The sequence below is a fragment of the Budorcas taxicolor genome, chromosome 19, assembly GCF_023091745.1.
Source record: "Budorcas taxicolor isolate Tak-1 chromosome 19, Takin1.1, whole genome shotgun sequence".
NCBI lineage: Eukaryota > Metazoa > Chordata > Mammalia > Artiodactyla > Bovidae > Budorcas > Budorcas taxicolor.
Window position 1 is genome coordinate 44,625,733 of NC_068928.1, and position 14,205 is coordinate 44,639,937.

Here is a 14,205-nt window from a genome sequence, read left to right on the forward strand (position 1 = left end):
GTGATTTTCTTAAAATTTTTGGCTGCACTGGATCTTCATTGCTGTGTGCAGGCTTTTTCTAGTTGTGGCAAGTGGGGGGTTACTCTTCATTGTGGTGCGTGGGCATCTTATTGAGGTGGCTCCTCCTGTTGAAGAACACAGGCTCTAGGTTTACGGGCTCAGTAGTTGGAATGTTTGGGCTTAGTTGCTCCATGACATGTGGGATCTTCCCAGCCCAGGGATCCAACTCATGTCTCCTGCATTGATGGGCAGATTCTTATCCACTGGACCAGCAGTGAAGTCCTAAGCATATAGTATTAGTCCCATAGAATAATGACATCAACAACTATTTGCTGGAAGATAAGCTTAGGAGTCCTATAGACCTGGGTTCTGTTGTAAGTCATTACTTAAATTTTAACTTTAATTTTTTCCTTGGATAAGACATTAATGAAAAAAAATTGAGATACTAATCCCCCGCTCTCCCTCTCTGTGCATGGTGGTGGTGGTTTAGTCACTAGGTCGTGTCCGACTCTTGTGACCCCATGGGCTGTAGCCCATCAGGCTCCTCTGTCTGTGGGATTTCCCAGGCAGGAATACTGGAGTGGTTTGCCATTTCCTTCTTCTGGGAATCTTCCGGATCCATGGATCAAACCCCCATCTCCTGCATTGCAGATGGCCTCTTGCATTGCAGGCAGATTCTTAAGCCACCAGAGAAGCCCCTCTATGTGGGTGTGTGGAGATATATCCCGCAAGCCTTGTGGCCAAAAACCCAAAACGTAAACACAAGCAATATTGTAGCAAATTCAAAAGACTTAAAAAAATGGTCCATATCAGATAAAAAAAAAATCCTAACGTCTGATTTCCGTTCCAGAGATTCTGATGAAGTGAATCTGGGGTGTGGCCTGGCCATCGGGAGTTTTAGAATGGCCCCAGGTGATTCGAACATGCAACCAAACGTGAGACCTGCTGCCTTACCCCAGGTGTGACTCTGCTGGCCCCTACCTTCTCCCCGCCACCTTCCCACCTGCCTGAAGTTCATTTGACATAGCACAAAGACTTTCATGGCACAATAAAAATAAATGGCTTAAAATGCAGAGGATGAACTGAGGAGAGAATATGTCTGAATCTCACACATGCTCTCAGTCAGCTGGCAGATTCTTTTCTGCCTTTCTAGCAGGAAGAGGATTTGAGCAGAGAGGCTGGGCCCTGGGAGTTGAAAGAGAAAGAGAAAGAGACTCTGGTGTCTGGAGACCCACATCTTTTTCTTTCTTTCTTTTTTTTAATTTTTGGTCATACCCCATGGCTTATGGGACCTTAGTTCCCTGACCAGGAATCGAACCCGTGCCCCCTGTATTGGAGGGCACAGTCTTAACCCCGGGACTCCCAGGGAAGTCCTGAGACCCACATCTTAACCTCAGTTTTGCCACTGTACAAATATGAATAGATCGCTCTTCTCCCCCAACCTGGGTCTCAGTAAGCCCTCAATGAAGTGACATTCTTATGAAAGCCATCATCCTGAAGCTAGGTCCAATTCCACAGTCCCTAAGAACCAGCCTTCCAGCTATCCTAAAGCCCACTCACCCACATAGATTCCCTGGATTCTAGCTTGCTCTGCTTCCTGAAGTTTATTTAACATGATTGAGTTATTATAAAGCTGAATTCCCAGAAGCCATCAGTGTACTTTTGAGGTTATGAAGCAACTCATAGTAAACTTATGAGGTGTTGATAAGTAGAGGTCATGGGGGATCAGCTTTTTATGGGATAGATGAGAATCTTCTATAATCAGCGGGAGGCTTATCTACTTAGATGTTGCCTAAGAGAGTGAACATGTTTCCTCTCTTAAGCAGGTCAACATGGAGCCCCTGTAATGATTTTGACAAAAGATATTTAAAGGGAACCTTGTTCTTATTCCGGGGGCGACCAATTAATTGACAAGATTGTATAGTTCTTGGAAGAAAGAAGAAATGGAAGTTCCAAGGAAGAGAAAGGAGGCCTAGGAAGCAATTTTATTTTTTTAATATTTATTTATTTGGCCGCATCTGGTCTTAGTTGTGGGATATGGGATCTTTAGTTGTGGCATTTGGGATCTTGTTCCCTGACCAGGAATCCAAACTGGGGCCCCTGCATTGGGAGCTCAGAGTCTTAGCCCTGGACCCCCAGGTAAGTCCCCAGAAAGCAATTTTAATGAGACAGTGAGTATGGTTGAGGTAGGGAAATGCCTGGAATCAGCCTAAAGGATGGCCCCAGGAAGGTACCCCTGGGCAACCACTCTTGGCTTTCAGATTTTTTTCCCAGGTCAGGGCTGATGGCCTTCCTGTCACAGAGCCCAATCAGCCCATGATGATTGCACAAATCACAAACATCTAGCGTCAGCCCAATCAGCCCAAGTTCTTTGAATGTTAGAACTTGCACATTGAGGTCAAGCTCTGTCGGACACAAAGAGGAAGGGTATTTGGGAAAGGACAGACTTTTCCCAGAAATTTTCTGGCACCCAGCCCCTCTCTCCCCAGTTCAGATTTGGGAGCCCGTCCAAAGTGAGGCACCATCATGAAGACAGCTCAGATAGCCTGGGGAAGCTTTCAGTCACCTCAAAATATGAAGTGGCTGAATCTCCTTGTGTTGAACTCTAGGTTAGATGCTCAAGGAAGAGTTAGGAGGTGAGGAAACGTAGCCTTATCTTTGTGCTCTCCCTCTAAGGAAGTGGGACCAGTTTGTGCTTCAGGGACTGGGGATTCAGAATGGGGTTCAGAGGTGAGAAAGACTTGCTCCCACTCTGGAAAGGGTCACAGTCCATGCGGGAGACAAACAACAGACCTGGCTCCATTATCCTGCTGCTCTGGGACTTGACCCCATCTGGACAGACCCTGGCTCTTGGTCCTATACACAGTGATCATTAAGCCCCCCCCCCCCACACTATTATTCCCCCTCATACCCCATGGACTCACTGATGGGCTATCTGGTCGACCCATCCTCCAGATTTCCTCTAAATAATAATTTATCTTGATTATTGAGTTTTTGGCACTTCCTGAAACTTCGCTCTTGAGGCAAATACCTAATTTATCTAACCCTAATTGAAGCTTGGACAGACCTCTGACACAGCCACACATATACAAGCAACTGCTGGCCAGAGGGGTGAGTGTTCAGAACAAAGCTCCCTGAGAGTTCAGAGGGACATTTGAGTAATTCTGGGGGCAGTGTTTCCCAGAGAATGCTCTATGGAACATCAGTTCTGTGTGTTGCTCCTCACCAAATAAAAGGTTTTGTGGACAATAAATGTGGGAAACAGTGCGTACTTTACTTCCCCTTTAGATATTCATGAGGGACATGAACACTCTGAAGGCTCTGAGACTCCTAAATAAAGAAACATTACTTTCACGGGACTTCCCTGGTGGTCCAGTGGCTAGGACTCTGTGCTCCTAATGAAGGGGGATAAATTCCTGGTCAGGGAACTAGATCCCACGTGTTGCAACTAAGACCTGGCATAGCCAAAACAAATAAATACATATTTTAAAAAATATTTCAAGGAAAAGGAAACATTACTTTCTTAGCTTAGCCTCTGAGGCTACTAATCTGGATCAGCTTGGGCAATTTTATCAGTGTTTCTTGAATTGAAGTGAGAGAGCCTCATCTCAGACGCTCTAGGGGAATGTTTGTTAGAAATACAGAGTCACTTGTCCTCCTGCAAACCTCCTGAGTGAGTCTCTGGAGCCATGCTCCAGGAATTTGCTTTGAACAAGCTCCCAGTTGATCGTGATGCATACTCAAGTTAAGAACCCCAGATAAACCTTCCTAGGCCTTGGCTATTTTCTCAGAATACTGTAAAGATCAAGAGATAAACTTGACCAAAAGATGAGTGAAAAAGAAACCTAGACAATTCCAACTCATTCTATGAGGCTAGTATTGTGCTAATAACAAAACCAGGCAAAGACACCACACGAAAACTGCAGACCAATATAGATCATGAATATACATGAAAAAAATCATCATCCAAATGCTAGCAAACTAAATCCAGCAACATGTCAAAAGGATTATACATCATGACCAAGTGGGATTTACCCTAAAAATGCAAGATTGGTTTATCATCCCCAAATTAATTAATATATCATACCAAAAGAATTAAAAACAAAAAGCATATGATTATCTCAATACATACAAAAAAAGCATTTGACAAAATCCAACGTCCCTTCATGACAAAAACACTCAAGCTAGCAATAATAAAGAATTTCCATAACTTGATAAAAGGAATCTATGAAAACCCCACAGTAGGTGTTTTTTAATGGTGAAAGACTGAATCATAGCCTGGCGGGCTATGGTCCATTGGTAGCAAAGAGTCAGACACAACTAAAGCAACTTAGAAGCAGCAGCAGCAGTGATGATTTCATGGGTGTGTGCAATTCATCAGTGTGTCCAAATTTATCAAACTGTTCCTCTGAGATCAGGAACAAAACAAATATGATCACTTTTGCCTTTTCTATTCAACACTGTACTCAGCAAAGTGTAGAATGGTGGTTGCCAGGGGCTGAGGGAGAGGAAATAGGGAGCTGTTGTTCAATGGGCATAAAGTTTCAGTTATGCAAGATGACTAAATTCTAGAGATTTGCTGTACAACATGGTGCCTGGAGTTAACATGTTATATGTGGCTTCCCTGATGGCTCAGTAGTAAAGAACCCGCCTGCCAATGCAGGAGACACAGGTTCAACTCCTGGGTGGGGAAGATGCCCTGGAGAAGGAAATGGCAACTCACTCCAGTATTCTCTCCTGGGAAATCCCATAGACAGAGGAGTCTGGGGAGCTACAGTCTACGGGGTCGCAAAAACGTTGGACACAACTTAGTGGCTAAACAACAACATTGTTTACTTAAAACTTTGTAAAGAGGGTAGATTTTATTCATGTTCAGTGTCCTTATCACACACACACACAGACAAAATAAAACAAAAATCCAGGAAGGAACTTTTGGAGATTTATTACCTTGACCACAGTGATGGTTGAGCTTCCTATGTGGTGCTGGTGGTGAAGAACCTGCCTGCCAGTGCAGGAGACGTAAGAGACTCGAGTTTGATCCTGGGTCTGGAAGATCCCCTGGAAGAGGACATGACAACCCACTCCAGTATTCTTGCCTGGAGAGTCCCATGGACAGAGGAGCCTGGCGGGCTATGGTCCATTGGGTAGCAAAGAGTCAGACACACAACTAAAGCAACTTAGAAGCAGCAGCAGCAGTGATGATTTCATGGGTGTATGCAATTCATCAGTGCGTCCAAGTTTATCAAACTGTATGCATTAAATAAATTATATATCAATTATACCTCAAAAAAGCTGTTCAAAAATCCCCCATTTGGAGGATTTGAAGGCTTTAGCCTGGGCAGTTAGGGAAGAAAATGAAATAAAAGGCGTCCATATTGGAAAAGAAGAAGTAAAAGTATCTGTATTCTCAGGTACCATGATCTTTTATATAGAAAATCCTAAGGAATCCACTAAAAAACTAGTAGAACTAATAAGCAAGCATAATAAGATTTCAGAATACAAAAATCAATGGTATTTCTATACAGTTGTAATGAACCGTCTGAACATAGAGAAAATAATTCCATTGACAATAGCATAAAAAAGAATAAATTACTTAGGAACAAATTTAACAAAATAAGTGCAGGGACTTCCCTGGCTGTCCAGGGGTTAAGACTCCACACTTCCTTTGCAAGGGGTTTGCATTCAGTCCCTGGCTGGGGAACTTAAGATCCTGCCTGTCCTGGGGTGAGGCCAAAAATAAATTTTAAAAAAGAAGTGCAAACTTCATACTCTTGAAAACTACAAAACATTGCTGAAAGATGTTAAAGAAGATCTAATTTCTTTAATAAGTGAAAAGATATCCCCTATTTGTGGGTTAGAATATTTAACATTGTTGAGATGGTAAATTTATTTTTAGATTCAACGCAGTTCTTATTGAAGTCTCGGCTGTCTTATTTCCAAAAACTGATTCTAAATTAGTATGAAAATTTAAGGGGTTCAGAAGTCAAAACTATTTTGAAAAAGAATAATGTTGGAGAGCTTGTACTTCTTAATTTCAAAATTTGGTACAAAGCTGCAGTAGTCAAGATGATGTGGTACTGGCATAAGGATAGACATAGAGATCAATGGAATAGAATTGAGAGTCCAGAAATAAACCCTCACATTTATGGTCAATTGATTTTTGGCATGGATACCAAAGCAATTCAATGGGGGAAGAATTTCATCAAGTGGTGCTGGAACAACTGGATATCCACATGCGAAAGAATGAAATTGGATCCCTACCTCATACACTATATAAGAATGAACTAAAAAATGAATCAAAGGCTTAAATGTAAGAGCTAAGACCATAAAATGAAGAAGGCAATGGCACCCCACTCCAGTACTCCTGCCTGGAAACTCCCATGGACGGAGGAGCCTGGTAGGCTGGCTGCAGTCCATGGGGTCACTAAGAGTCGGATGTGACTGAGTGACTTCACTTTCACTTTTCACTTTCATGCATTGGAGAAGGAAATGGCAACGCACTCCAGTGTTCTTGCCTGGAGAATCCCAGGGACGGGGGAGCCTGGTGGGCTGCCGTCTATGGGGTCACACAGAGTTGGACACAATTGATGTGACTTAGCAGCAGCAGCAAGACCATAAAAAGGAACACAATTTGGTTATTTGTAATGATGTGGATGAACCTAGAGTCTATCATACAAAGTGAAGTAAGTCAGAAAAACAAATTTAGTATATTAATGTATATATATGCAATCTAGAGAAATGGTACTGAATGAGTCTGTTTGTAAGGTAGGGATAGACACTCCAAGGACAGACTTGTGGGCACAGAGGGGGAAGAGGAGGGTGCGGCGAGTTGAGGGAGTGACAATGGCGTATACACTACCGCGTGTGTGACAGCCGGCTAGTGAGCTGCTGCTGCACGGGGAGCTCAGCTCGTGCTCTGTGATGGTCTAGAGGGTGGGAGGGAGGAACACGAGGGAGGCAGTGTGTGTGTGTGTGTGTGTATATCTATATACGTATATACAGTCCCTCGCACTCCTCTAGCTGACTCACTTTGTTGTACAGCAGAAACTGACACAACATTGTAAAGCAATTATACTTCAATTAAAAAAAATAGTGATCAATGACAATAACAATAACAACAAAAAACCTATAAAACTCTTGTGACATACCATAGGGACACATTTGCATGACCCCAGATTAGGCACTAGTTTCTTAAATACAGCACCAAAGCAGAAGCAACAGAAGAAGAAAATAGATGAGTTGGATTTCATCAAAATTAAAACTGTTATGCTTCAAAGGATACCATCAAGAAAGTGAAAGACAACCCGTAGGATGGGAGAAAATATTTGCAAATCATAACTCAATAATGAAGAGACAGACAACCCAATTAAAAATAAGCAGAAGACCTGAATAGACATTTTCCTGCAAAAAAAAAAAAAACCATGCAAATGGGCAATAAATGCGTGAAAAGCTGCTCAACGTCATAATCATAAGAGAAATAAATGCAAATCAAAACCATAATGAGATATGACTTCTCACCCACTAGGATACTAACAGTAACAACAGATAATAACTGTTGGTGAGGTGTGGGGAAATAACACTACTGGTGGGAACATAGATGGTGCAGCAACTTTGGAAAACAGCTAAAAACTCTAATCCTGATGGAGGCCCTGACAAACCTCTGATAGATGGCATCACAGCAGTTATTGGCCAGAGGGGTGAGTTCCTTAAAAGGGTAAACACAGGGCTACCATATAATCCAGGAGTTCCATTCCTAGTTATGCACACAGGATTAAAAACATACAATCACACAAAAACTTGTGCATGACTGTTTTCAGCAGTATTATTCATATCAGCTCAAAACTGAGGAACAACCAAATGTCCATCAACTAATGAGTGGATAAACAAACATGACATAGCCAGCCATACAATGAAATTTAGAATATTGTTCAACAATGAAAAGGAATGAAGTACTGATTCATGCTACAACATGGATGAACTTTGAAAACATTCTACAAAGGGAAAGGAGCCAGACACAAAAGGTCACATATTGTATGATCCATTTATGTGAAATTTCCAGAATAAGTAAGTCTATAGAGACAGACAGTAGATTAGTATTTGCTTAGGGTTGGGGTAGGGTGGTGAAATGGGGAACAACTGCTAAAGGGTACAGGGTTTCTTTTTGAGGTGATGAAAATGTTCTAAAATTGACTGTGGTGTTGGTTGCACAAGTCTGTGAATATACTAAAAACCACTGAGTTGTACACTCTATATGGGTGAATGGTATAATATGTGAATTATATCAAGCTGCTACAAAAAGAAAAGAAACCTATAAGTGGAACTCCATCACACCCTCTGACTGATAAAGTTCATCAGCTTAGACACAAACAGAATGAAACCAAGTATGAATCAAACCTGCAGCTTCTCACTTCCTCTTACTTCCTCAGTATGTTTTCCCTTGCCTTGCTCAATCCACCATGACCACAAACTGGTGGACCTAACAGAGGAACCCTGATTGCAAACCCTAGGCGAGTGCTCCATGTGGTCCTCTGGTTTGACACCTCTGCCTAATTTTCCAGATCTCATTTACTCCAAGAAACATTTCTTTAGAATCTGTGTTTGCAAAGCATTTTGAAGAAAAGAAATATAGCCATTGGCCTGGAGAATCAGAGGAGAGATAAAATCCATCTTTGGGGCTTCCCTAGTGGGCCAGTGGTTAAGAATCCACCTTGCAATGCAAGGGACCCTGGTTTGATCCCTGGTCTGGGAAGATCCCACATGCCCAGAGCCGCTAACCTGGGAACCACAGCTACTGAGCCCACTCACGTCAATTACTGAAGCCTGTGCACCTATAGCCTGTGTTCCGCAACAAGAGAAGCCACCGTGATGAGAAGCTGGAGCACCAACACGAAGAGTAGCCCCGCTTGCCGCAACTAGAGACAGTCTACATGCAGCAATGTAGACCCAGCACAGTCCAAAACCCTTTTTTAAAATAAATTCTAAAAATTAAAAAAAAAAAGACCTATCATTTAGGATCCACTCTGTTGATACGAAGAAAAACCCAAAATACCAGTGGCTTAAACAAGATAGCACTCTCTTCGCTCACACCAAATGGAAGCCTGGAGGCGGGTTGTCCAGGGCTAGTCCTGTCTTTCTCAGCATCACTGGGGACCCAGCCTTTTTACGTTTTTCCATTTTGTCCTGGCACGTGATTGCCCATCCCAAATATCACTTCCTGGGCTGAGATGTCTGCTAACGTGGGTTGAAAATGAATGGGAATCGAGGCAGAAAGAGTAAAGAAATGGCACAGTAGTTGGATATGCATCTGATGTAAAAAGAGGAATTTGAAAAGATGGGAGATGGTAGAGGTGAGTGAAATGATTTCGTTCAGAAGGAGAATTTAGAGATGACAGAGAGGGTAGAATAGTTCAGGAGCCGGTTCTTTTTTCCTTTCTTTCTTTTTGTTTTAAAATATCTGTTTATTTATTTGGCTGCCTTGGATCTTACTTAGTTGCAGCACGCAGTATCTTTGATCTTCGTTGCAGAATTTGAACTCTTTGGTTGCATCATTTGGGCTCTAGTTCCCTGACCAGGGATTGAACCTGGGCCCCCTGCATTGGTAGCTCAGAGTGTTAGCCGCTGGACCACCAGGGAAGTCCAGAAGTCCAGTTCTTGAGAAGCTGAGGAGAGATGGCATCCAGAGCCCTTGTGGAGCAAGTGATCTTGGCGAGGAGTGGGGACACTTCTAGTTGTCACAAGGAGTAGGAGAACATGGTTCAGGAGGGGAAGTGGGATGGGTCGGGGCTCCTGAGGGCTTGCTTCTGTTTTCTAATTAAAGCTGTCTCCTCTTGGCCCACTCTCTCTTCATTTTTTCCTTTCTCTTTACAGGCCTTCATTGAGCACCTACTGCAAGCCATGGCCCTGTTCTAGGTGCTGAGGTTACAGCAGTGATTAAACAGGCAAGAATATCTCATGGAGCATACGTTCTCCTGGATGGAGAAAGTCAACAATAAAATGAATAAGTAGGTTTCATTGGTATTGCTCATGCTTAGTCGCTCAGTTGTGTCTGACACTTTGCAACCCTATGGACTGTAGCCCTCCAGGCTCCTCTGCCCACGGGATTCTCCAGGCAAGAATACTGGAGTAGGTTGCTGTGCCCTCCTCCGGGGTTTATTGGTATTAGAAGGTAGCAAATGCTACAGGAAAAACCAAATCAGGAAAAGGAGGCAGGATATTTTGTTAGGAAAGAAGGAAAGAAATAAGAAAGGAGGCTGTGGAGGAAAAATGATGGAACGGTTGGATTGGAGATGGTGAAGCATTGGTGCAGTGAGAGGAGAGTCAGAGCTGGAGGGAAGGGAGATGCTATCTGATGGCGGGATGCCTGAAATGCAGATGTCAGAGCTGGGACAACGTCTAGAATGTGCCTGGGGAGTGAGTGACTGGGATGGTGTGGAGGCAAATACCTCTGGAGGTGAGGAGGTCAAGTAACAGAGAGGCCAGAGAGTTGAAGAGTCATCCCTGGGACTTCCTTGGTGATCCAGAGGCTAAGACTCCACACTCCCAGTGCAGGGGGCCAGGGTCTGATCCCTGGTCAGGGAAGTAGCGCCCATATGCTGCAACCAAGAGTTTGCACGCCACAACTAAAGAGCCTGCATGTAGCAACTAACACCTGGTTCAGCCAAATAGACATTTTATTTTTTTTTAATGTCACCTCTGTGGATGGTGAGGTCACAGGGTGTAGGAGTGACCCATGGGCCCAGCCTGAAGCTAGAGTTCCCAGTGAACTAGGAGGTTGGTCAGGAGGCAGGTGGGCCCACTGGGGAGAGGCATAAAGGGTTAGCTAGTTGGTTTGAACTTAGAAGAAACCAGAGGGATTTTTTTTTCCTTTGGCTGCGCTGGGTCTCTGTTGCTGTGCTCAGGCTTTCTCTAGCGGCAGTGGCTTCTGTTGCTGTGGAGCACTGGCTCTAGGGTTGGGGCTCAGTAGTTATGGTGCATGGGCTTAGTTGCCCCACGCCACATGGAATCTTCCTGGTGGTGGTTGTTTAGTTGCTCAGTTGTGTCTGACCCTTTGTGACCCCATGGTCTATAGCCCTCGAGTCTCCTCTGTCCATGGCATTCTCTAGACAAGAATGCTGGAGTGGGTGGCCATTTCCTTCTCCAGGTGATCTTCCTGACCCAGGGATGGAACTCATATCTCCCGCAAATCTCCTGCACTGCAGGCAGATTCTTTACCACTGAGCCACCAGGGAAGCCCAGTGCAGGGAGCACACCAGGGGACACCCAGTTCACAAGGAACACACCAGGAAGATCTGACCTTCCTGGGCCAGGGATCAAATCTGCCTTCCCTGCCTTGGCAGGCGGATTCCTAACTACTGGACCACTGGGGAAGTCCAAAACTCCAGTTTTTAAGGGAGGAAGGAAGAAAGATGACTTTGAAGGAGTCATGGGGAATGAGGGAAATTAACACCCCACCCTACACCTCCCAGCTCTGAGGTACTTGGAATATAAGAGAAAATATAGCTTCTTCTTGAGCAGGAAGCAGTATCTCAGGGGAGAGCTTGGTTTCCATTAGGGCCAGGAAGTGGGGGGAGATTTCCAGAACTGGTAGAGTGGGAGTTCCAGAGAGCCTGGGGGGAGGGTTTGGGAAAGGTAGGAGAGGGATTGGGTAGATTGGGACGAGTGTCTGAGTGATGGTGGGTCAACAATGATTTTCAGTGAATGATGTGACTAAGGGTGTGGAGCTCAGTGGTCTTTTAGAAAGAGGGAAATTAGTCCAGACTGGGTTGATGAAGATTTATTTGCCTTTTTTCCCCAAAACATTTTATTATGAAAAATTTTAAATATACAGAAAATTTGAAAAAGAATTGCATATGAGTTTTCACATACCTACCACTGAGGTTCTACAATTAACATTTCATTCTGTTTAATCATGTATCTGTGCATCTCTCTCTTTCTCTTCCTTTCCATCCATCCATCCATCCATCCACCCACCCACCTATTCACCTATCCCTCCATTAAAATTTTTTTTTGAGGGAATTCCCTGGCAGTACAGTGGTTAGCAACCCACTCCAGTGTTCTTGCCTGGAGAATCCCATGGATAGAGGAGCCTGGAGGGCTACAGTCCATAGGGTCACACAGGGTTGGACACGACAGAAGCAGTTTAGCATGCACGCCTGCACAGTGGTTAGCACTCTGTGCTTTCACTGCTGCAGGCCTGGGTTCAATCCCTGGTTGGGAACTAAGATCCTGCAAGCCATACGGCATGGATGAAACAAAAAACAAACAAAAAGAGAAAGAATTCTTAAACCATTTCAAGGAAAATTGCAGACATTAGCATAATTTACCCCTAAACACTTTAGGATGTATATAATTAACTGAAGTTCAATATTTGTTTACCTTGTCCTGCCAGGCTCCTCTGTCCATGGAATTTTCCAGGCAAGAATACTGGAGTGGATTGCCATTTCCTTTTACAGGCATCTGCGCCACTCAGGGATTGAACCTTACCACTGAGTCACCTGGGAAACCCATTATAAAGGCACAAATCTTAATTATATTAATATATTCGATGAATTTTGACAGATGCCTGTACCTATAAAACTCAAACCTCTATCAAGATACAGTATATCACCATCACCCCAGAAAATTCTCTATTCTCATTCCTAGTGGGTCCCTTCCTCTCCCCACCTAGGTATTCTCCCCATCAGAGATTAGTTTTGCCTGTTCTAGTACTTCATATAATTAAAATCATATTATAGGTACTCTTCATGTCTAGTTTTTTCCTCTTGGCAAAATGGGAGATTTATTCATGATGTTGTATGTATTGGTAATTAATCCCATTTTATTGCTAAGTCACATCCCATTATACGAATATAACAGAAGAATTATGTGTGATTCTGTTGATAGTCACTGGAACTATTTCTAGTTTTCAGAGACTATGAATAAAGTGTCTGTGAACACTTTTGTATGAGTTGTTTTGAGGACACATACTTTCATTTCTCTTCGTTAAATAGCTAGAAGTGAACCTGCTGGATCATAGGTGGCTTTTGTTTTAAGAAACTGCCAGATCTTTATCCGAAGTGGTTGTACCATTTTATATCCTTACCAGCAATGTCTGAGAGTTCTGACTGCTCCACCTGTTTGTCAACATTTGATGTTGTCAGTCTTTAATTTGTTATTCTGGTAGGTGTGTATTGGTGTCGTTGAGGGTTTTATTTTGCATTTTCCCGATGATGAATGATGCTAAGCAGTTTTTCATGTGATTCTTGGCCATCTGTATATCTCCCTTTATTAAGTTTTTATTCAAATCTTTATTTTTAAAATTGGGATTTTATTTTTTATTGGGTTGTAGGGATTCTTTACATATTCTGCAAGTCCTTTGTCAAATATGTTTTGCAAATATTTTCTCACAGCCTAAGTCTTGTCTAGGCTCCCCTGGTGGCTCAGCTGGTAAAGAACCTGCCAGCAGTGCGGGAGACCCAGGTTTGATCCCTGGTTTGGGAAGATCCCCTGGAGAAAGGAATGACTATCTTCATGGTATTCACTTCATGGCAAATAGATGGGGAAACAGTAGAAACAGTGACAGATTTTATTTCTGGGGGCTCCAAAATCACTGCAGATGGTGACTGCAGCCATGAAATTAAAAGACACTTGCTCCTTGGAAGAAAAGCTATGACCAACCCAGACAGCATAATAAAAACCAGAGACAGTACTTTGTCAACAAAGGTCCATGTAGTCAAAGCTATGGTTTTTCCAGTAGTCATGTATGGATGTGAGAGTTGGACTATAAAGAAAGCTGAGCGCTGAAGAATTGATGCTTTTGAACTGCGGTGCTGGAGAAGACTCTGGAACGTCACTTGGACTACAAGGAGATCAAACCAGTCCATCTTAAAGGAAATCAGTCCTGAATATTCATTGGAAGAACTGATGCTGAAGCTGAAACTCCAATACTTTGGCCACCTGATGCAAAGAACTGACTCATTGGAAAAGACCCTGATGCTGGGAAAGATTGAAGGCAGGAGGAGAAGGGACGACAGAGGATGGGATGGTTGGATGGCATCACTGACTCAATGGACATGAGTTTGAGTAAGCTCTGGGAGGTGGTAATGGACAGGGAAGCCTGGTGTGCTGCAGTTTATGGGGTTGAAAAGAGTTAGACATGACTGAATGACTGAACTGATGGAAGTCTTGTCTATACTACACCAAATGGTGTATTTTGATGAGCAGATT

At 43.3% G+C, this 14,205-nt stretch overlaps 1 pseudogene; it reads left to right on the forward strand.

Moving 5' to 3' along the window:
- The window catches only part of LOC128065454 (39S ribosomal protein L13, mitochondrial-like), a 49,824-nt pseudogene that overhangs the window by 20,383 nt on the left and 15,236 nt on the right, over positions 1–14,205 (forward strand).